This window comes from Grampus griseus, assembly GCF_964374135.1.
Source record: "Grampus griseus genome assembly, chromosome: 3".
Lineage (NCBI taxonomy): Eukaryota > Metazoa > Chordata > Mammalia > Artiodactyla > Delphinidae > Grampus > Grampus griseus.
This window is the reverse complement of record NC_139019.1, coordinates 115,180,135-115,203,459: the sequence shown is the minus strand read 5'-3', so window position 1 is coordinate 115,203,459 and position 23,325 is coordinate 115,180,135. Positions and strand designations below refer to the sequence as shown.

Sequence of the window (23,325 nt, the reverse complement as noted above, 5' to 3'; positions counted from 1 at the left end):
TAATTATTTTTTAAAGATAATTATTTTTAATCATAATAAAACATACCATCACTCTCATTTTGTTTCTTATCTTCTCTAGAGTACCAAAGGCAATGTGGAGGTACTTCCCTGGCAGTCCAGTGGTTAAGAATCTGCCTTCCAATTCAGGGGACTCGGGTTCCATCCCTGGTCGGGGAACTAAGATCCCACATGCCACTGGGCAACTAAGCCCGCGAGCTCCAGAGCCCGTGTGCCACAACTAGAGAGAAGCCCGCACGCCCCCACAAAAAAATCCCACAAGCCGCAACTAAGACCCGACACAGCCAAATAAATACGTATTTAAAAAAAAAAAAAACAGGCAACGGGGGAAACACAGGGAACAACTGAATGAAAGAACTTCCATGCCACAAGCGTTAGGAGACACAATGATTACCAAGAGCACTAAGCAAAGGACAAAAGGTAAACCTAAAAAAACAATGTTCAGTCCACCATTTAGCCACTCAATCAGCAAATATTTTAGTGCCTTCTCTGTATAGACACTATTTGAGACCAAAAACTCTGCCTTCGTCAAACTACGCTGTAGTAACAGTATAAATAAGTAAACAAATAAGACAATATCTGTGCTAGAAAGAAAATTAAGCAGGATAATGGTAATGCAATTAGGTAGGGTCCTTCCAGGGCCTTTCTGTCTGGGTAACACGAGCTGAAATCTGAAAGTCAAGGAAGAGCCAATCAAGTGAATTATTTGGGGGAAGAGCGCTGCAGGCAGAGGTAACAGAGACAAGGCAGCATCTCCCAGGGCTTAGAGAAAGCGGTGGCCAATGTGGCTGGAGCATAGAGCAAGAAGAGGTGAGAGAGATCAAGTGAAGGAAAAAACAAAAACAAGCTCCAGAGCTGCTGAAGTAACTGCAGTGTGGTCTGGATATCTTTGTTCATTTACTTAGCTTCCACTCGACATGGTTGAGACCATCAACAAAGGAAGTGTTTAAGAGAAAATTGCACTAAGCCCTCTAACAGGGAACTGATTATGGATACACAGGAAGTCCCTGTTTCCATAAGAAACTGGATGACTCTCGTCTGAAAAACAAAGATGAAACCAGCATGTGGACTGGAAGCACAAGAGAAAAGAGACAAAGGGAGAAAAAAGAGGGTTTTGTTTTACAACAATGGGACTAAAAGGCAGAGAAACTTCTCACACAGCTGAGAAGTGCGCAGGAAGAAGAGGACTGTACTTTTCTTGGAGAGCCAGGAGAAAAGATGCCGGAACTTAACTAGAGTATAGGAAGTTACCGAGACTGAGTAAGAAAGCAAGAAAGAACTATCTCTAAAACTTGTAATGTATACCTTTGATGACCTAGTTTGTCATTCACTTGTCAATGACTGACCAATTACCACACCCTGGGGATCCTGCTAGGTGCCAGGGACACAAAGACTAATTAGAAATCCCTACCAGATCATCACAGCAATTAATTATTAAGTACAAAAGGAAAAAGTTGCCTTTAAATGGAACAATCTGGCAGATGCCACTTAATCACAACTGTTTAAACTTAGCATCACCACCAGTAGAACAACCTGACAATCATTTCAATGCCCTGAGAAAAGTACATCATCACACATGTACTGTTCCTGCCAAAAGTGGCAATAATAAGACAAATCCAAACTGTGGACATTCTATAAAACTGGCTTAAACTCTTCAAAAGTGTCAATGTCATGGGGGAAAAAAAAGACTGAAAATCAAAACTAAAGAGACACAGGGGGCTTCCCTGGTGGTCCAATGGTTAAGACTTCATGCTCCCAATGCAGGGGGCCCGGGTTCGATCCCTGGTCAGGGAACTAGATCCCGTATGCCATAACTAAAAAGACCCCGCATGCCACAACTAAAAAGACCCTGCATGCTGCAACAAAGATCCCGCATGCCGCAACTAAGATCTTGTGCAGCCAAATAAATAAATATATTTTTAAAAACAATATAATTTGGGAAAAAAAAAAAGAACTAAAGAAATGCAACAACTAAATGAGGTATGGGATCTTTTACTGATTCCTGGATTAAAAAAACTATGAAGGACATCACTGGGACAACTGGTGGAATTTAATATGAATATGGACTGTACATGAGATCAGTACTTCTGGGCATCTTGTTAAAAGGCAAATTCTGAATCAGTAGGTCTAGGGTAGTACGTAACAGTCTGAATTTCTCACAAGTTCCTAGGGAGAGCAGACACTGGTTCTTGGACCACTCTTTAAAAGAAATCATGTTACTATATCAATGTAAAATTTCTTATATAGTGTAGTTAAGTAAGGCAATGTCCTTACTCTTAGAAGTTACATGCCAAAAAACCTAAGGGTGAAATACTTGGTGTCTGCAGTCTACTTTCAAATTCCTCAGAAAAAAAGTTTATATAGAGTAATGGAGCAAATTTGAAAAATGTTAACAATTGATGAAACTAGGTAAACTGAAGAATCAAGTGCTCGTTGTATTACACTTTTACAACTTTTCTGTACATTTGAAGAATTTCAAAAACAGCTGGGCGAAATGCTCACAGTATAGAACGGAAAATAGTTACAATAAAACAGAAAGTATAGAGTTGTACAGTGAACCACCAGTGCAAAGAGGAGCACCCAGGAGGGAATCCCCAATGGCCAGAGAGTCCTCACTGAAGATCCGATGTACTGGGAGGGAGGGAGGGCGGTTGTTTCAGTTTGTGCAAAGGGACCAGAGAACTTTGGCACCTTCCAAGAACCACAAGTGTAAATGAAAAATATAAGACAGATAGTGAAATGGCAGAAGATAAGGCTAAAAAATAAGCAAAGAAATTAAGAAGGCACTGGAAGTTATCTTTCTTAACTTGAAAATACCATTCTATAATACTTGAAAAATCCTGAAATGCACACCCCGCCCCAGAAAAAAACCCTCAAAGACAAAGGAGAAAACCCCACCTCTTACAGTAACCATAGTAAAGACCAAAAGCCAACAGCAAGTGCCTTCCTGGCCAGAGCAGCACTTTCCCAATCTAAAGGACTTCACGCACATGACCGCAGAGCTCAGTTCCTTAAACCCCACAAGGCTCGAGCCAAGCATTTTCCTCCCCATCTATTCCCCCTTGGCCTTCCTCATCTCCCCCTACCAAAGCTCCACCAAACCAGGTCCCCTAGAAGGAGACTCTAGGCCCCTTTCCTCCTCTTCCCTCCCCTCCTCTGCATCTTAGTAAATATCTCACTCTACTAACCCTTCCCATTCTCAGGGGTCTTCTCATTTCCAATCACTCTCCAGACAGCCCCAGTTATCACTGTCATGGAATCGACTCTCCTCTGAAAAGAACTTGGCATTGCTTCCCCACCACAGGCAGGATGAAGCGGAAACTCCTACAAACCTTACTCACAATGGCCTGCCAACCTCATCACCTGCCTCTACTCCAAACTCTTCTCCAGATAGTATAAGTCTCCAGACTTTTATATAACCCCTATCCTCTGCCCAGAGCACCCCTCCAGACTCTTCCATCTTCCTTCAAGGCTCACACAAATGTCCTCTGCTTTCATAGAAAGAGCTGTTCCCTCTTTTCTGGGTTCCCCCATCACTTTACAAGCATCTCTATTTCAGCACTTGCCACATAGCACGATAACAGTGTGTCCATCTCCCATAAAGCTGAGAGCTCCTTTAAGTACAGAGATCATGCCTTTTTTGAGCATGGTAACTTTCATCTAACAACATTCTATAAATGATTAACTGAACTGGCTCGACTGTTTTTAGATTTCATCTAGCAACACCGATGTGTGTGCAAAGAAATCTCTCTCCCGTTATAGATTAGCAAAAAAAAAAAAAAAAAAAAAAAGGCAGGCTTAATAAATGCATTGTATTTAACTGAACCCTTCCCCCTGCAATTGAGATACAGCAAACTAAACACGACCTTAGACCCTAACTCAATAAAGATACCTAGAAAACATTACCTCTTTCACAGGTCTTAATGACACCAAAGAAGCTTAAATTTCTCTCAAGGGTTGCCATCTTCCATTTCCTTGAGTTTTTTCCCCTCCTCCCAAGGGATCAAGCTCACATTTCACTTATCCACTTCTGTGCAAAATGACAGGTTTCTAAAGATACACTTCAAAGTCAGTCCAGAGCTTTTCTGAGAACATGATGACCCCAGGTCCAAGGAAGCAAGAAAATGGTAACAGATGATTATAAGAAACCTTTGCCAATTTAGAGATCCCCAGAACAGAAAACCCCCAAGAACACTGACTCGTCAGTAATAATAATCTACCCTTTCAGCTCTGCCTTATTCAGTGCACTATCATTTTTCACAAACCATGATTAAGAGTCTAGATTAATACTGAAATATTTAACATAATGAAATATTCAACATACCATGAGAGAATAGTAACAATGCATCTTTGCTTGGAAACAAAGCACGTATCAGAGTTGCACAGGGCAAATGGACTATTAGCAAAGGCTCCTATCCTCCGTGTAACTTGAAATGGGTCACAATGAATGCGTTTTCTGAGTTATCATAGCACTTTCAGTTTCAAGAACAGTCTGCAGTCTAACCTAATAAACCAGTATATGTAATCTGATAATTAACCAGGCTTTCAACACACTCTTCAAATCATAATGTCTAATACTAACAAAATAAAACATAGCAATAAAACATTTTCAAAATACAACTGATGAGCCACTTACTTATGACAGTATTTAATAATGAAATCTCAGAACAAGAAAAAGAAGGAAATCCACAGCTCAGTATAATGAAATGGAATAGCCAAAATGAAATAATCCAGAAAAGAACTACCCTTTAAATTAGCAATTAAGGAATTACATCAGTTATCTAACACTAAGATTAAATTGGATTAAATTACCTCATCACAAAAATTAAATGCAAATGATAAATTTTTTCTTCTGTAAAGCCCTCTAAGTCTTTTTTTTTTTTAATTCTTACAGATGATGGTGGGAATGTAAGTTGGTGCAGCCACTACGGAAAACAGTATGGAGGCTCCTCAGAAAACTAAAAATAAAATTACCATATGATCCAGCAATCCCACTCCTGGGAGTATACCCAGATAAAACTATAATTCAAAAAGATAGGGACTTCCCTGGCGGTTCAGTGGTTAAGACTCCGCGCTGCCAATGCAGGTGGTGCAGGTTCCATCCCTGGTCTGGGAACTAAGATCCCACATGCCACATGGAGTGGCCAAAAAGATTTAAAAAAAAAAAAAAAAAGATACATGCATCCCTATGTTCATAGCAGCACTGTTTACAATAGCCAAAACATGGCAACAACCTAAATGTCCATCAACAGATGAATGGATAAAGATGTGGTACATACTCAGCCATAAAAAGAAACGAAACTGAGTTATTTGTAGTGAGGTGGATGGACCTAGAGTCTGTCATACAGAGTGAAGTAAGTCAGAAAGAGAAAAACAAATATCGTATGCTAACACATGTATATGGAATCTAAGAAAAAAAAAAAGTTCATGAAGAACCTAGGGGCAAGAGGGGAATAAAGACACAGACCTACTAGAGAATGGACTTGAGGATATGGGGAGGGGGAAGGGTAAGCTGTGACAAAGTGAGAGTGGCATGGACATATATACACTACCAAATGTAAAACAGATAGCTAGTGGGAAGCAGCCGCATAGCACAGGGAGATCAGCTCAGTGCTTTGTGACCACCTAGAGGGGTGGGATAGGGAGGGTGGGAGGGAGGGAGACGCAAGAGGGAAGAGATATGGGAACATATGTATATGTATAACTGATTCACTTTGTTATACAGCAGAAACTAACACACCACTGTAAAGCAATTATACTCCAAAGACGATGTTAAAAAAAAAAAACAACTATCTCTGAATGGAAGCATTGGGTTTAATCAGTTCTGAATTTGAACAGTCTCTTTGTTTCTCTGTACCACTAGAAAGAGTGGTGTGTTGAGCAAATATTGTTAATATGCCTGAAAGTCTACCTTCAAAGTCTCTACAGAGGTTTAACTGTATATAAGCCAAGGGTCACCCTTAGGATTCTGGTTTTAGTCCATTTTATAAAACTAAGACTGTAGTGTCCTCTGTATTCTTTTAGTGTCATCTAAATAAAGTTCTAACTAATATTCCCAAATGTTATGTTATCTTACAGGTGAAGGGCAATCACAGGTTTAAATGAAGGCAAACTGTAACCATGCAGGCCGTTCTTTTTTTTTTTTTTTTTCCAGTACGTGGGCCTCTCACCATTGTGGCCTCTCCCGTCACAGAGCACAGGCTCCGGACACACAGGCTCAGCGGCCATGGCTCACGGGCCCAGCCACTCCGTGGCATGTGGGATCCTCCCGGACCGGGGCATGAACCCGTGTCCCCTGCATCGGCAGGCGGACTCTCAACCACTGCGCCACCAGGGAAGCCCCTGCAGGCCGTTCTTGTGTTGGAAATGTGACTGTCAAAATTCTCTCAGTAAAGTTTTGCAGTTTTGTCCCCCTCAAAAAAAAAATAAATAAAATGTGGTACACATATACAATGGCATACTACTCAGCCACAAAAAAGAATGAAATAATGCCATTTGCAGCAACATGGATGGACCTAGAGATAATGATACTAAGTGAAGTAAGTCAGAAAGAGAAAGACAAATACCATATGATATCACTTACGTGTGGAATCTAAAATATGGCACGAATGAACCTACCTACAAAACAGAAACAGAATCACAGACATAGAGAACAAACTTGTGGTTGCCCAGGGGAAGGTGAGGAGGGAGAGGGATGGACTGGGAGTCTGGGGTTCGTAGATGCAAACTATTACATTTAGAATGGATAAACAACAAGGTCCTAAGGTATAGCACAGGGAAATATATTCAATATCCTGTGATAAACCATAATGGAAAAGAATATTTTAAAAATGCAAAAAAAAAATTCTTACAGATGAAAATTACAACTTCCACAATAAAATTCCCTCTCTTCTTTTTTTTTTTTTTTTTTTTTTTTTTGCTGTACGCGGGCCTCTCACTGTTGTGGCCTCTCCCGTTGAGGAGCACAGGCTCCGGACGCGCAGGCTCAGCGGCCATGGCTCACGGGCCCAGCCGCTCCGCGGCATGTGGGATCTTCCGGGATCGGGGCACGAACCCGTGTCCCCTGCATTGGCAGGCGGACTCTCAACCACTGCGCCACCAGGGAAGCCCCCCTCTCATCTTTTACTACAATGGGACTACTAAACAGATGACAAGAAATTTTAAAAATCTAATCACACTACTCATACAATACTTGCTCCAAATCTTTGTTACAAATATTTAGAATGACACTCAAAGTTGCCTTGCAAACTGTATTTACCTTATATGCATTGCTCCAAACTTGCAGCCAGTGAAAAAGCACAAATTAAATCCCAATCAAAAGGGGGTTTGATAGATGACAGCCCATCAACAAGTAAATAGAAATGCATGGTAATTTCAAGCTCCATTAGAAATGGAGTTGGGGGTATGCTTGCACACAGAGAAAGTTTGATAGTTATAAAAAAAAAAATAAGGGGGAAAATAATGAACATTTAGAGGCTCCAACAGAGAAAGGGCAATGCTGAAGTTTTATTTTGAAGCACAGTTATTTCTGCACACTCTGAACTTTCAATAATGGATAAATTTAGTATAGTGCTCTTGCAAGTGAACAAAACAGCATGAGACAGGGCAAGTAAAGCCAGACTGTTCACCTCCCTACACAGTTCGGCCCATTCAGCCCAGGCCCACAACATGGGAGACTGAGCTGACCACCACACTGCACAAGCAACAAATACCACCCTCAATGTCTGGGAGCAAGCACAGTGGCACCTAGGCCGGACAGGTGCCACTGTCCGGCCTAGGTGAGAGATTAGTATCCAGAATATATATAGGAACTGTTGCTCTGTGAGACTCTGTACAATGCCTGATGTAACTTTTTTTCTTAAGAGAAAACAGAAGGTACTAATAAGACAAATCCTCCAACACATAAGGTATAACCAAAATTCCTTTAAGACTTCTAAGTGTGTGGCTTCAGTCCCTCAAAAGGGAAAAATGATTTGGGCTGGGAAAGCAGAAAGGATAATTGATTTCATGTTTTTCACTATTTGTTTATCTCTATACAGAAGGTCAAACTTGCAAAATACATATTTTTTGAATGAATTTGTTTTTACCTGTTTATTTTTTCACTTTTTATATGCAGTAAAATTCACTCTAGTATACTATCCTATGACTTGTGACAAACTCAATTGTGCAATCACCTCCATAATAAAGAGATAGAACAGTTTAAAGAATTTATTTTATTTTCAAAACAGCACACACATACAACTAAACCATAGACCCTAACTGTACAAAAGATTATTCACTTCAAGAGCAAATTTGGCATCAAATTACTGCAAAGCTACAGTAATCAAAACAGTGTGGAAAAAAAAAAAAAAACAGTGTGGTACTGGCATAAAGACAGACACAGAGATCAATAGAACAAAATAGAGAACCCAGAAACAAACCCTCTCATGGTCAAATGATTTTCGACAAGGTGTCAAAACCACTCAATGAAGAAAGGACAGTCTTTTCAATAAGTGGGGCTGAGAAAACTAGATATCCACATGTAAAACAATGAACATGGACTCTTACCTAATATCATATATAATAATTAACTCAAAATGGATCAAACATCTAAATGTAAGAGCTAAAACTATAAAACTCTTAGGAAAAAAAAAAATCACAGGGGGACTTCCCTGGTGGCACAGTGGTTAAGAATCCACCTGCCAATGCAGGGGACACGGGTTCGAGCCCTGGTCCAGGAAGATCCCACATGCTGCAGAGCAACTAAACCTGTGTGCCACAACTACTGAGCCTGTGCTCTAGAGCCCGCAAGCCACAACTACTGAGTCCGCGTGTCACAACTACCGAAGCCCACTTGCCTAGAGCCGGTTCTCCGCAACAAGAGAAGCCACCGCAGTGAGAAGCCCACACACAACGAAGAGTAGCCCCCACTTGCCACAACTAGAGAAAGCCCACGTGCAGCAACGAAGACCCAAAGCAGCCAAAAATAAATAAATAAATTTTTTAAAAATCACAGGGCAAAAGTTTCATGACATTGGGCTTAGTAATGATTTCTTGGATATGACACCAAACGCACAGGTAACAAAAGAAAAAAAGAGATAAACTTCCTCAAAATAAAAACCTGTGTGTACCAAAGGACATTATGAACAGAGTGAAAAGGCAATCCAGACAACAGAAGAAAATAACTGCAAAACATATATGTGAAAAGAGATTAGTATCCAGAATATATAGAAAACTAAAACTCAACCAAAAAAAAAACAACTCAATGATGTGCAAAACACTTGAATAGACATTTCTCCAGAGATATACAAATGGCCAATAAACCCATGAAAAGATACTCAATATCACTAATCATTTGGGGAATGCACATCAAAACTATAATGAGATACCATCTCACATTCATTAAGATGGCTACTATCGGGGCTTCCCTGGTGGCGCAGTGGTTGAGAGTCTGCCTGCCGATGCAGGGGACACGGGTTCGTGCCCCGGTCCGGGAGGATCCCACATGCCGCGGAGTGGTTGGGCCCGTGAGCCATGGCCGCTGAGCCTGCACGTCCGGAGCCTGTGCTCCGCAACAGGAGAGGCCTCAGCAGTGAGAGGCCCGCGTACCGCAAAAAAAAAAAAAAGATGGCTACTATCAAAAAAAAAAAAGAAAAAAAAAGAAAATAACAAGTGTTGGTAAGGATGTGGAGAAATCAGAACCCTTGTGCCCTGCTGGTTGGAATGCAAAATGGTACAGCCACTGTGGAAAACAGTATGGCAGTTTCTCAAAAAGTTAAACATAAACTTACCATATAATCCCGCAATCCCATTTCTGGGTATATATCCAAAAGAACTAAAAACAGTGTCTCAAAGAGATATTTGTATACCCATGTTCATAGCAGTACTATTCATAGCAGAACTATCCAAATGCTTATTAGCAAATGAATGGATAAGCAAAATGGGATATATATAAAATATTATTCAGCCTTAAAAAGGGAAGGAAATTCTGATATATGCTACAACATGGATGGACCCTGAGGACATTATGCTAAGTAACATAAGCTAGTCACAAAAAGATTAAGATTCCACTTATACCAATTACCTAGAGTAGTCAAAGAGACAGAAAGAAAAGTGGTTGCCAGGAGCTGGGGTAAGGGGGTAATGGGGACTTGAAGTTTAATGGGTATAGTTTTAATTTTACAACATTAAAAGACTTCTGGAGATAAATGGTGGTGATGACTGCACAATATGAATGTACTTAATACCACTGAACTATACATTTAAAAATGGTTATGTTGGTAAATTTTATGTTATGTGTACTTTACAATTTTTTAACTTAAGAAAAAAAAGGAAGGGAAGAAAATTCTGACACATGCTACAACACAGATGAACCTCAAAGGTGACATGAAATAAGCCACACAATAGGACAAATATATGATTCCACTTATATGAGGTACCTAGACTAGGCAAATTCATAAAGAAAAAAAGTAGATAAGAGGTTACGAGGGGCTGGGGAGTGGGCAGGATGGGGAGTTACTGTTAAATGAGTAGAGTTCCTGTTTAGAATGATGGAAAAGTTCTAAAATGGATGGTGATGAAAAAAATAAAAAATAAAAAAATAAAATAAAATAAAATGGATGGTGATGATGGTTGCACAACATCGTAAATGCACTTAATGCTTAAAAATAGTGAAAATGGTCAATTTTATGTTATATATATTTAACCCCAATTTAAAAACATTATTTTAAGAGTAGCAAATCTTTTCCCCCAGGAATTCCACTTCTAAGAAATTTCCCTTAAGAAGTAAGGACAGGCAAAAGATTCAGCTACAAATTAAAGCAGCTCTGGAAGCAAATGAAATGTCCAACAGAGGACTGATTAAAGAAGCTATATTGGAACAGTAGGGGATCATTAATATGCTATGTTAACACTGTGAGATTAACCATATTTCATCAATTCTAAAGCATACATATTTCACATCTTTAAGTCTCTAAAATTTGGATGTGTCTTACAATTGATGGCATTTCCTAGTTTATTTGGCAGTGTTTATTTTCTTAGTGGTACATAAAGGTTAATCTTAATGCTATTAATAGGGGAAATGTTCAAGTATGATAAATGGACGGCAGATTACAAAAGAGCAAATAAAGTAAAATCTAGTTTTTATAAAAGTTATACAGTCAATACACATACCTAGAAAAAAATATCACAGGATGTACACCAAAATGTTAACAGTGTTTATCTCTAGGTGATATAAATATGAATTTTTTTTATAAAGTTGTTGACTTTTTTTGTTATTGTTTTTAATCTTTCAGCCATGCCGCGCAGCACATGGGATCTTATTCCCTCGTCAGGGATCAAACTCTCGCCCCCTGCATTGGAAGTGCGGAGTCTTAACCACTAGACCGCCAGGGAAGTCTCAGTGGTTTTATTTTTTTTAAAAACTTAAATAAACTGGATGTAAAGCCATGCTGCCTCCACCCCCATATCAATCTGGCACAATCCTATATATAGCATATCTCCTCATATTAGATATGAGTCAGGTATCACAAAAGACTAAAAGATACAAAAGAATGTAATTGCCTTGAAGGGGCTCAGCATGTAACAAAAGAATTTATGGTCCACAAGAGTCTTTACAAAGGTAAATCAGCAACTCAGTGCTATGTAAATAACTGAACTAGTGCACTGGTTTTACTGATAAGACAACTTAATATGAACCAGATACATGTCCTGTCCAGCAGTCCATAACTAAAAGAATAAATTAGCATTCTATCATGTTAAACATTAAAATAAATATCCTTTATAAGTCATCTTAGTCATTACATAGATGACAAAGTTCAAACTCTCCAACTGAGACTCATAAGATTAAAAACCCCTAAAAGCAGGTTAACATCATAAATCATCAGATAATAGACACATAATCAATGACAAATTAGCAATAGCAGGAAACCCCCTACCATACAATTATTGTTTGCTATGACATTTTAAGAACTACATTTAAAAAAAAGTCTTTCCAGAAGTTAGCTACAATAAAAACTTTACTTCCTGCCCTCAAAGTAGACAGCTCAGCTGGGGCGGGGGTAGAGAGAGACACACAGGGAAAAGCTCTATGACACTGGATTTGGCAATGACTTCTTAGAAGATACCAAAAGCATTAGCAACAAAAGAAAAAACAAATAAACGGGACTTGATCAAAATTTAAAGCTTTTTAACATCAAAGGACATATCAACAGGGTAAAACTGAGAGAAAATATTGCAAGTCCTCCATCTAGTAAGTGATTAACAGCCAGAATATACAAAGAACTCTATAACTCAACAACAAAAAAACCCCAAACAATTAAAATGGCCAAAGGACGTGAACAGAGATTTCTTCAAAGAAAATATACAAACAGCCAATAATCACATGAAAAATGCTCAACAACACTAAACATTAGAGAAATGCAAATCAAAACCACAATGAAACATCAACTCACATCCATCAGGATGACTATTATTAAAAAGTAAATAATTTTTTTTTTAATTAAAAAACAGAAAATAACAAGCGTTGGTGAAAATGTGAAGAACATGGAACACTTAAACATTGCTGTTAGGAATGTAAAGTAACATAGCTACTGTGGAAAACAGTATGGCAGTTCCTCAAAAATTTAAGCGTAGAATTACCATACCAACTGACCTAGAAATTCCACTTCTGGGTATATACCCAAAAGAGCTGAAAGCAGTGACACAAACACATAGTTGCACACCGATGTTCACAGCAGCATTATCCACAATGGCCAAAATATCGAGGCAACCCAAGTGTTCATCAATAGATGAATGGATAATGGAATGTTACTCAACCTTAAAAAGGAAGGAAATTCTGACACATGCTACAACATGGGTGAACCCTGAAGGTATTATGCTAAGTAAAATAAGCCAGGCACTTAACATAGTTAAGTTAATAATTCAAAGTGACAGAAAGTACAATGGTGGTTGCCCTCGGGTTGGGGGGAGAGGAAATGGAGAGTTATTGTTTAATGGATATGGAGTTTCAGTTTAGGACAATGAAAAATTTTTCTGGATATGGACAGCGGTAGTGGTTACACAACATTGTGAATGTACTTAATGCCACTGAAGTGTACACATAAAGATAATTTAAATGGTAAGTTTTGTTATGTATATTTTATTTTAAAAACTAATGAGAATGTCATAATCAGGTGCAAATTTTAGAATTTCAGGTAAGTTAAAGATCACTTTCAGCAACGATGATCAATGTCTGAATAGAAAAACCGTATCAATCAGCCTTCGGATGGATAGCATTCGTGTCAGAGAACGATGGAGTATTCCACAACAAATGCCTGGCAGATGCAGAGACATGTAGCAACAATTCACAATAGAAAATAAGGCTGAAAAATAAGTTGGGGCCAGGACTCAGAAGGTGCTAAATGCCCATCTAAGATTCTGACTAGTGCAACAAGACAGCAGTACATTTCCCAAAAGAAGAATGAGTACTGCTTATGTGTAAAAGACTGAATGGTGGAGGGGAAGATAGTAAGAAATTCAACTAACTTCAGCAAACACTTACAGAGCAACAACAGTGTTCCAAATTCTCAGATTATAAAAACTGAAGGGAGAGGAGGGGTGGGTAGTGACTGCAAAGAGATTTCTGGAGTACTGGTAATTTTCTGTTTCTTGATCTGGATGGTGTCTATGGGTGGTGTTCACTCAAATAATTCATTAGACAGGTACTGCTATAATTTGAATACTTTTCTACATGTATGTTATACTTTAATTTTTTAAAGTTTTATTAAAAATAAAGGCTAAGACCCAACTTCTAAGAAACCCCCAGCTGAGAGGAAGTAATCCATAAAAATATTTACCAAATGACATGAAAGATGCAACCACAGAATATGTACAAGGTACCCAAGAAGCACTGAGATCCAACAGAGAACCCAGAGGCACTAACATCTAAGGTGAGTTCTAAAGAATAAACAAGTTTGTCAGATGGATGAGAAAAACAGTGCTCCAGGCAAAGGAAAAAATATGAAAAAGGCACCAAAGCAAACAATAGAACAATTTATCCAGAGAACTACAAGTAGTTTTGATAGTTCAAAAATAAGAAGATGATCTAAACTAGAGTGGAAGCAGGGAGAAGGGAAAACAGGAATTTATGTAAGAGGAAGATCAGATGTAAAGGATTTCATCTGATTAGATCTGGGTGGAAAGGAATAAGAATGGAATGAGGATGGTTCTCAATTTGCCCATAACAGCAACTTGGTCATCAAGGCCCTCCATAATCTGACTGTTGCCTCATCTGTCATAGTTCCAACCACAAGCCAGACTCCAGACAGAAAAGACTCCTTCCTCCTTCATTCAACGTGCACCTAATTTTTTTCTTTAATCTCCAGGCCAGGTACCATGCCGAAGGCTAAGGCTCACTTTCTAGCGGCAAAGGCAAACAGGGATATCAATAACAAGGTACAGTACAGTGGAGTATACCAGCTAGTGGGAAGAAGTTTGCTACCAGAAAGGAAAGTGTTAGCTTGAGTCTTGTGATAGGACAAAGAGCTCATTATAAAAGTGATGGAATACAAATTGGGAGAGTGGGGGAGAACAAGGTGCGTGACTGAGCAAACAACAAAACAACAGTAACAGATAATCCTAGGCCCCTACATCCAATTTATATGTAAGGCCTATCTCATTTCTCCAAAATACAGCTCCCTTTATCCCACCACCTTCACTCCCACCATCTTCCTAGCTCAACTCCCTACCTTCCACTTGTACACATATACAAGCCTTGCAAGCACTAGCAGGAGCAATCTTCTTAAAAAGGAAATCAGATCATGGAACTTCTTACAATGGCTTCTTACAGCTCTTAGAAGAAAATCCAAACATGTGACCTGGAGTTTCCTGGCAATCTCACGTTAAGGCCTTCTCCCCATCCTAAAAGTATTCAAGCTACACAAGTCTTCTCTTAGGTCTCTAAACACATGTTGTTCTCTCCTGTCTCATGACCCTTATTTACACAAGCAGAATATCCTGTTCCCTCTGTCTAGATCTTCATCAGCACGCAAACCACTACCCCCAACAACCAGGTCTGTCTGTCACGTCTCACACTACTGCTACTTTCTCAAAGAAATCCCAGGACTCTGCCAGTTACTGCCTATCTCTACATCTGGTTTAGGTCTAAAGAAGAAAAAGGTTTCTCATTTTGGTCCTCTTGAGTTTTTTTGGTTTTGGTTTTGTTTTCTTTTTGTCTGCGTTGGGTCTTCCTTGCTGCATGTGAGCTTTCTCTAATTGCGGCTCATTGCGGTGTGCCGGCTTCTCATTGCAGTGGCTTCTCTTGTTGCGGAGCACAGGCTCTAGGCACACAGCCTTCAGTAGTTGTGGCACGTGGGCTCAGTAGTTGCGGCGCACGGGCTTAGCAGCTCCGCAGCATGTGGGATCTTCCCGGATCAGGGCTCAAAACCCGTGTCCCCTGCACTGGCAGGTGGATTCTTAACCATTGCGCCACCAGGGAAGCCCGGTCCTCTTGAGTTTGAGATGCCCCTGGGGGCACCCAAGCAGCTCTCCAGTGCACAAGTGACCATGTGGATGAGGTGAAACATCTGTACTCAAAATAGAAGCTTCCACTTTAGCACAAGTATCGGACTTTAGCATAAGTTTGATGGCAGGGAGACTGCACAGAGAACTGCTTCTCAACTTGGAGGGAGAGGGCACCCCTGATCTCTTAAGTCACCATAGGAATGTTACTGATGGAAGGAGGGTGACACCACATCAATGGTGTGAAACACTGAGATATGCTGGACAGAATCCTGGATATGAGTGTACTGAACAACAAAAAGACTGAGAAACAAGAGCCAAAACTATAAGGAAAACCAGGAGAGATTTACATCACAATTCCACAAACTCCTTCGCCCTTTTATGCTTCCTCCCAACCAAACCCTACTCCTGTTTCATCCAGTTCAAATGCCGTCCCCTCCTGGAAGCATTAGCCCCCACTCCACATCTCCACCAGTTTTTATCATTATTATTATGTAAGACTGACCCATGCACAAGTTTCTCAACAGTAGTGTTATGGTACTGAACGCCATCAGCCTCGTACTACACCTGGGGTGTGTGTCTCTCCTCCTTATTACAACTGTGAGCTCTTGGGGGCAGAGACCATTTCTTAATCAACTGTGGTCCCTTAAGAAAGTGGATAAATTATTTTTTAACTTGGTAAAAGTCAAAAAGGGTAAATAGCTGCGCAGAGGCTATGGATAATTTCTCAACCCCTCCCTCTTGTAAAATAAAATAACACATCTTAATTTGATTTATAAATTCATACTTTCCCGAAGTAACATACAGCTGTACAGTCTTTAAGAATCACTGCTACACAAAATATCCTCTCATCGAAATGCCTTTCCTGTTGCAACAATACAGTGGTGTAATCATTTCCTTCATCATAAACATGAAATGCCCTTAATTTAGTTGGAGACTTAACATATCTTACTCTTTTCTAAATTATCCTAAGTTTTGTACAAAACAAACACACCAAAAAAATGTTACATAGACGCGCGAGTACATAAGAGGTTGTCAGTCCTGGATCTGAGCCAACTGCCGCCTGCATTATTGGGAAGCCATTCCTGCCAAGCCAAGGTTAGGCATTCAGTCAACATTTTTTCCAACAAGCGCTTCGCACACGCACACTCCTTTAAAAGTCAACAACAAAAACGTTCCAAGGACGTTCGTGAAAACTAGTACTAATCAGTGTTAAGTGCGTCCAATTAACCAGCACAAGAAGTCTGAGTAATTTCACAACAAAGGTTAACACGGTGCACGCCAGAAGTCCACACGGGCGTGGCTGCCCTTCCCAGCCAGACTGTGTCAGAGAAAAGGGCCACTAAAAACTTTCACATACGCTCGGGCCGGGAATGCGGGGCTGCGGGCCCAGCAAATGTCCTGTCCACCTGACCAGGAAGTTTCGGTGGCGGGGGCGGGGGTGCGACCACAGAAACCACAAACCACACGTACTTCAATGGAAAACTCAACTCCAGGACCCGCCCGCACCTGGTACAACGCGCCGACTCTTCCCTACAAGGAAGGCAGCCGAGGGGGCCCAGCGCGGGCCCGGCGCGCGCACCAAGCCCACTTGAACAAAGTTTAGAAACCGGGAGAAACTTTCAAGTGAGGAAGCGCCGCGGCGGCGCGGGGCTGGCGGCTCGCTCTGCTCCAGCCGCCGCGGCCCCTCAACTTCCCGAGCGCCAGGAAACGCCGGCCCCGCCCGGCCAGGGCCCAGGCCCGGGGCGCCGCCGGAGAAGAGGGCCGGAGGCCGCACCAGCGCCCGCCCGGAGCCCGATTCCGGGCGGGGTCGTGGAGGTGACCGCGCCCGGCCCGCCCACCCGAGAAGCCCCTCGGCCCGGCTGGGGAGCCCGCACCCGCACGAAGACAATTACCTGCGGCGAGCTCGGCGAGTGCAGGAAGATTCCCGAAGCCCGAAGCCGACTGCCGCCGCTTTGTCTCCGCCTGTCCGGCTCCGAGGAGGAAATGGGCCGCCCGGCGCCCCCGGCCCCGCCCGCCCTTCCCAGCACCTCCCTCCGGCGCGCTCTTCCCGGCGCCTCCCGCTGCAGCCCAGCTTTCCCGGTCCTCGATTTGGAGAGAGCCCTCGACCAAAGAGCCTGGCGGTGCCAGGCCTGGACCCCCAACAGGACCTCTTGCTCTCCGCCCCTCACCCCTGAGTTACTTAATTCCAGGCCCCTAGTGATCTAAGGATGGGAGTGACCCCCCCCCTCCTAGAGGAAGGAGGAGCGCTGACTCCTGGAACAGCCCGCGAGCGGGGGAGGGCAGGTGAGTCACCGCTCCGTGCACAGGTGAGTCTCCGGGCGCGGCCTGCTCAAGCCCCACCCCCCGCTGGTGCCCCAGGGACCGGGTGAGGCGCTGAAGAGTGCCACAGGTGTTCGGAGTAACAGGCTTCCGGAAAAGTGCTCTAGGTCCACCCACTGGTTTTACAGAAGGAGAAACTGAGGCCTCACAGCTTGAGGCGAAGTGGAAGTAGAATCCGACTCTAGGGAACTCATAATGTGCGATGGAAGCCCTTCTAGAAGTCACCTAACTCATCTGTCACTTGACAGATGGGGAAACCGAGAGCTCTCCTGATGGAGGACAAGAGGCTTCTCACATCAGTGTCCCCTCCTGAGATTGCCCACACACACACACACATACACATACATACACACAAATTTGAAGAACCTGGCGTCTATTCCTATCCTTCTGGCCATTTACGGAATTTTATTCCCACTCTTCCTTATCTTCCTGATGAATGTTCCCCCAAAAAACTACAAAACAAAAAACAAACCAGATACATATTCACTATCATCCTGGTATAGAAAACCCTAATGACATTTTATCTTCATCATGGGATGATGAACGAGGTTGATTTCAGTATTGATCTATAAATCTAAAATAATGCAAGACAGTATCCACTGCTTGTTTGGTGCTGAGCACTGAACAGGGTGCTAGGGAGACTTGCCTTCAACATGTTTACCCTTTACTACTTATATCTCCCTTTCCCAGGAAATGCAAACTCCTGCAAGACAGGAGCTATATCCCCTACAGCACCCAGCACAAGGCTTATCCCCTAGGCAGCGCCCAGTTAATGTCTATGGGTGAACGTGCCCACTGTAATTCAAAGCACTATGGATTTGTGCTAGTTAAGAGTTGCTGACAAAAGGAAATAGGACCATGAAGGGAGAGAATAACCTTCAAAAGACATACCTTAATGAGGCCATTCTCTTTCAACCACACCCCATTCTGTTTCTAGCTTCAGAGCCTTTGCTCCTATGGTATCCCCTGCCTGGGGTGGCTATGGCTTCCCCCCACTACACTTAGCTACCTTAGAACATAATATTCAGTCAATAAATATTTGAACTAACAAGAGACAGAGTTAAAGGATTATGCTCCATAACTTAGTATATTCATCACTTCACTCAAGTACCATTTACTTAGTTTGCAAGGCCCCGTGTTCAAAAATTACTAACAATTTCAAGACAGCAACATTGGAGCATTAAACCAAGCATGGGACCTTTCTAAGCGTGGGGCCCTGCTATAGACTGAATGTTTGTGTCCCCCAAAATTTATATGTTGAAAACCTAATGCCCTAGGTGATGGTATTAGGAGATGGGGCCTTTGGGAGGTGATTAAGTCATGAGGGCAGAGCCCCCATGAATGGGATCTGTGCCCTTAAAGAGGAGGCCCCAGAGGTATCCCTTGCCCCTTCTGCCATGTGAGGACAGAGCAAGAAGGCTCTATGAACCAGGAAGAGACCTCTCACTAGAACATGATCATGCTGGTGCCTTGATCTTGGACTTTCCAGCCTCTAGAACTGTGAGAAATAAATTTCTGACATTTATAAGCTACTCATTCTGTGGTATTTTGTTATAGCAGCCCAAACGGACTGAGGCCCTAAAGATGAAAGAGTGTATTTGTTTGAGAAAAAGAAGGATTGGGTGACAGAAGAAGAATATGAGAGACTTGCAGTGTGCCCTGTAAGTTATGAGGAGTCAGTTCCTGACCGCTGAGAAAGCATGAAAAACTTACTAGGGGCAACTTGAGCATTCACTATGTCCTAAGTACTTGCTATGTGCTGGAGAAGCAGTAGTGAATAAAACTGACTTTAAAATTGAGATAATAAAACTGAGATCCCTGTTCTCACAAAATTTAAAATATAATGGAAGAGACAGGTATTAAAACAGGTAAACTATAAAAAAAGAAGGTCAAATGTGAAGATAGGGAAGAGATACAAGTAGATTTAGGGGGAAATTAACCTAGTCTGGGGTTCAGTGACCTTTATGCTGTGACCCACTCCTGCCAGAGTTTCACACTCACCTCTCCACCAAAACTGCTTTCATCAAGGTCCCTAATGACCTCCGTGATGCCAAATCCAGTGATCAGTCTCTGCCCACAGTTGACTTGTACCATCAGCAGTGTTTGATCACTCTCCCCCTTAAAATACTGTCTTCATTGGATCTCCAGGGCACCAGGCTCTTCTGATTTTCCTTCAGCCTCCCTGGATGCAACTTCTTAGTCTTCTTTAATGATTCCTTCTAAATCTTCCCAACCTCTAAATAGTTCTCAAAGTTCTCAAAGTGCAATCTGAGGACTCCTGAGACCTTTCCAAGGGATTGTAAGATAAAGACTATTTTCATAGTAATACTAAAATATCATTTGCCTTTTTCACTCCCAATATCTCATGGTGTACAATAGAGAGTTTTACAGGTTACACGATGTATAATATGGCATCACACAGAATGCAGAAGCAGATACAAGAATACAGCTACCTTGTATTAAGCCAGACATTAAAGAAATTTGCAAAAATGCAAAACAAGGACACTTCTCCCCCTGAATTTTCTTTTGTTTCAGAAAACATTGTTATTTTTCTTTTAAAAAATGCTATTTTAGGGCTTCCCTGGTGGCGCAGTGGTTGAGAGTCCGCCTGCCGATACAGGGGACGCGGGTTCGTGCCCCGGTCTGGGAAGATCCCACATGCCGCGGAGCGGCTGGGCCCGTGAGCCATGGCCGCTGAGCCTGCGCGTCCGGAGCCTGTGCTCCGCAACGGGAGAGGCCACAACAGTGAGAGGCCTGTGTACCGCAAAACAAACAAACAAACAAAAAAATGCTATTTTATACGTTAAACCAATGCCTATAAAAGCAAGTCTACCAAAATAAACTTTGACTTTCTATGTTTTAAAAAAAAATCTATTTTGATAATGTAATAGTACAGTCAATATTGGTAGATAAAATTCACCTAAACGAAAGCTCTTCAAGATCCTCAAAAAATTTTAAGAGTGTAAAAGGATCTTGAGGTTAAAAAGTTTAAGAACTACTGTTAGAGTGTCCCAGGACTCCATCCTTGGACCTCTTTTTCTGTCTACCATCAACTCATCGGTGATCTCATCCAGTCTTTTGCCTTTAACTATGCTGTCAACTCTAGGTTTATATCTCAACCTGAACCTTTCCCTCTGAATTCTAAACTCCCACTTTCAGCTCCCTACTTGATACCTTGGTATGGATATCCAGTAGGCATCTCACACTTTATGTCTATATGTCCAAAATTGATTTCCTGATACCTTTGTCCAAACCTATTGATCCCACAGTTTTCTTCATTTCATAAATGGCAATTCCATTCTTGTAGTTGTTTAGGCCAAACTTTGGAGTCATCCTTGACTATTTTATTTCTCTCACACATTTCATACCTGATTCCTGGCAAATCCTGTGCCTCTCTCTTCAATGTATATTCAGAATCCACCAACTTTTTACCATGTCCATTGTTACCATCCTATGTCAAGCTATTATCATCACTTAGCTTGAATTTAACAGGAGCCTCCTAACTGGCCTTCCTACTTCTGCCCTTGCCTCCCTCAGTCTAGTCTCAATTCAGCAGCTGGAGTGATCCTGTTAAAATTTTTAATAAGTCCAAACATGTCACTCCTACTTTGCCCAAAACCCTCCAGTGGCTCCTATCTCACTCAGAGTAAAAGGCAAGGTCCATATGAGGGCCTCCAGAGCTCACCTGCCCCACCACAAACCTGACACACTGGCCTCTACAATTTCTGGAACACTTAGAGACAGGCTCTCGGCTTAGGGCCTTTGCTTTCTGCCTAGAATGTTCTCCTCCAAATAGCTGCCTAACTCACTCCCTCACCTCCCCCAGGTCTTTTGCTCAGCTGTCACTTTCTTGGTGAGGCTTCCTCCTGGCCACCCTATCTAAAATTGCATTCCCTTCCCTCAGCATCCCATCCTTCCTTCTTTGCTTTATTTTTCTCCTTAGGGTGGATCGCCATCTGACATATAAAGTTGTACAGTATATATCTACACATATATTTTTTAAATTGTTGTTTTCTCCTGTCTTCCTCTCACTAGAATTTAAGCCCCATGAGGGATGGAATTTTTGTCTGTTTTGTTCAGGGCTATGTCCTTGGTACCTAGAATATATTTCTAGAAGAGGACCTGAGGGACATAGATCCCTCAATAAATATTTGTTAAATGAAGGAAAGAAGGAATACATGGAGTCTATAGAAAAGCCATTGACAAGGTGGATAGGGAGGGAAGGAAAGAGTATTTCTAGACAAGGGGACAAGCAAGTTTGAAAGCCCCAAGTCCCACTACAGGAAAAGAAGTCCCGTGATTTGAGAGCTGTAAAGTAGGGAGAGGCCAGACTGGAGAAGGCTTTGTAAGGCTTCAGACTTGATTGTGAGGGAATGGGCACCACAAAGGATTTCAGACATAAAGAGAAAAAGATGATAATATTTCGGGGTTTTTTAAATTCACTTTGGGTGACTTCCCTGGCAGTCCAGTGTTTAAGACTTCGCCTTCCAATTCAGGGGGTGCGGGTTAGATCCCTGGCTGGGGAGCTAAGATCCCACATGTCTCAGAGCCAAAACACTAAAACATAAAACAGAAGCAATATTGTAACAAATTCAATAAAGACTTTAAAAAACATTTTAAATAAATAAAATTCACTTTGGAAAAAAGCAGATTGTAAAGCAATGCATATAATATCCCATTTACGTTTTAACAATGAATACATATTCGTTTTAAAGCTCTTTTCTCATAGCATCTGAGCCATTTAAAACCTATCATCTGTTCAAAACCCTCCAGTTCTTCCCATCTTACTCTAAATAAAAGAGTGGTAGTCTTACCCAACAACCTCAGACCCATCTTTGGCTTTTCCCCTCCATCCTTTCACTCCAACTCACACTGGAGTCCCAGACATTCCCATAACACAAGGAAGCACTTTCCTTCCTCAGAGCCTTTGTGTTTCGAGTTTCCTCTACTTGGAATGGTCTTCTCCCCCATAGCTCCTTAGCTCACTCCATGGCTTTGTTCAGATCTCTGCTCAAATATCACCCTATCCAAGAGTCTTTCCCTAATTACCCTTTGTAAAATAACACTAGCACCCACTTCCCTTCCCGCCTCTCTCCATTTTATTTCTTTACCCTGCTGTACTTCTTAGCACTTGTCACCACCTAACACATTCAGTGTTTCCATCACCTGGTCGGAGAGACCTTTCCTGACCACATCTCCCACACCCCAGTCACTCTCCACCCACGATACTGCATTTCTATTCTTTATAGCACTCATCCCTCTCTAGAATTGTCTTGTCTAATGGTTTATTTTCTGTCTCCTCTATTAGACTATATACTCCATGAGGACAGGAATCTTGTCTGACTTTTTTACTTCTCTGCTCTGATAATGTAGCACAGTGCTGAACTTCCCTGGTGGCGCAGTGGTTAAGAATTAGCCTGCCAAAGCAGGAGACACGGGTTCGAGCCCTAGCCCGGGAAGATCCCACATGCCGCAGAGCAACTAAGCCCGTGCACCACAACTACTGAG

At 41.8% G+C, this 23,325-nt stretch overlaps 1 protein-coding gene across 1 annotated transcript in view; it reads right to left on the bottom strand.

The window, feature by feature from the left end:
- Nucleotides 1–17,506, bottom strand: part of CTNNA1 (catenin alpha 1) — a 178,928-nt gene extending 161,422 nt beyond the window's left edge. Inside the window, exon 1 of the mRNA XM_082650230.1 lies at nucleotides 17,391–17,506. The gene's annotated coding sequence lies outside the window, so the exon portion shown is untranslated. The remainder of the gene's footprint in view (nucleotides 1–17,390) is intronic.
- Nucleotides 17,507–23,325: the final 5,819 nt, after the last annotated feature.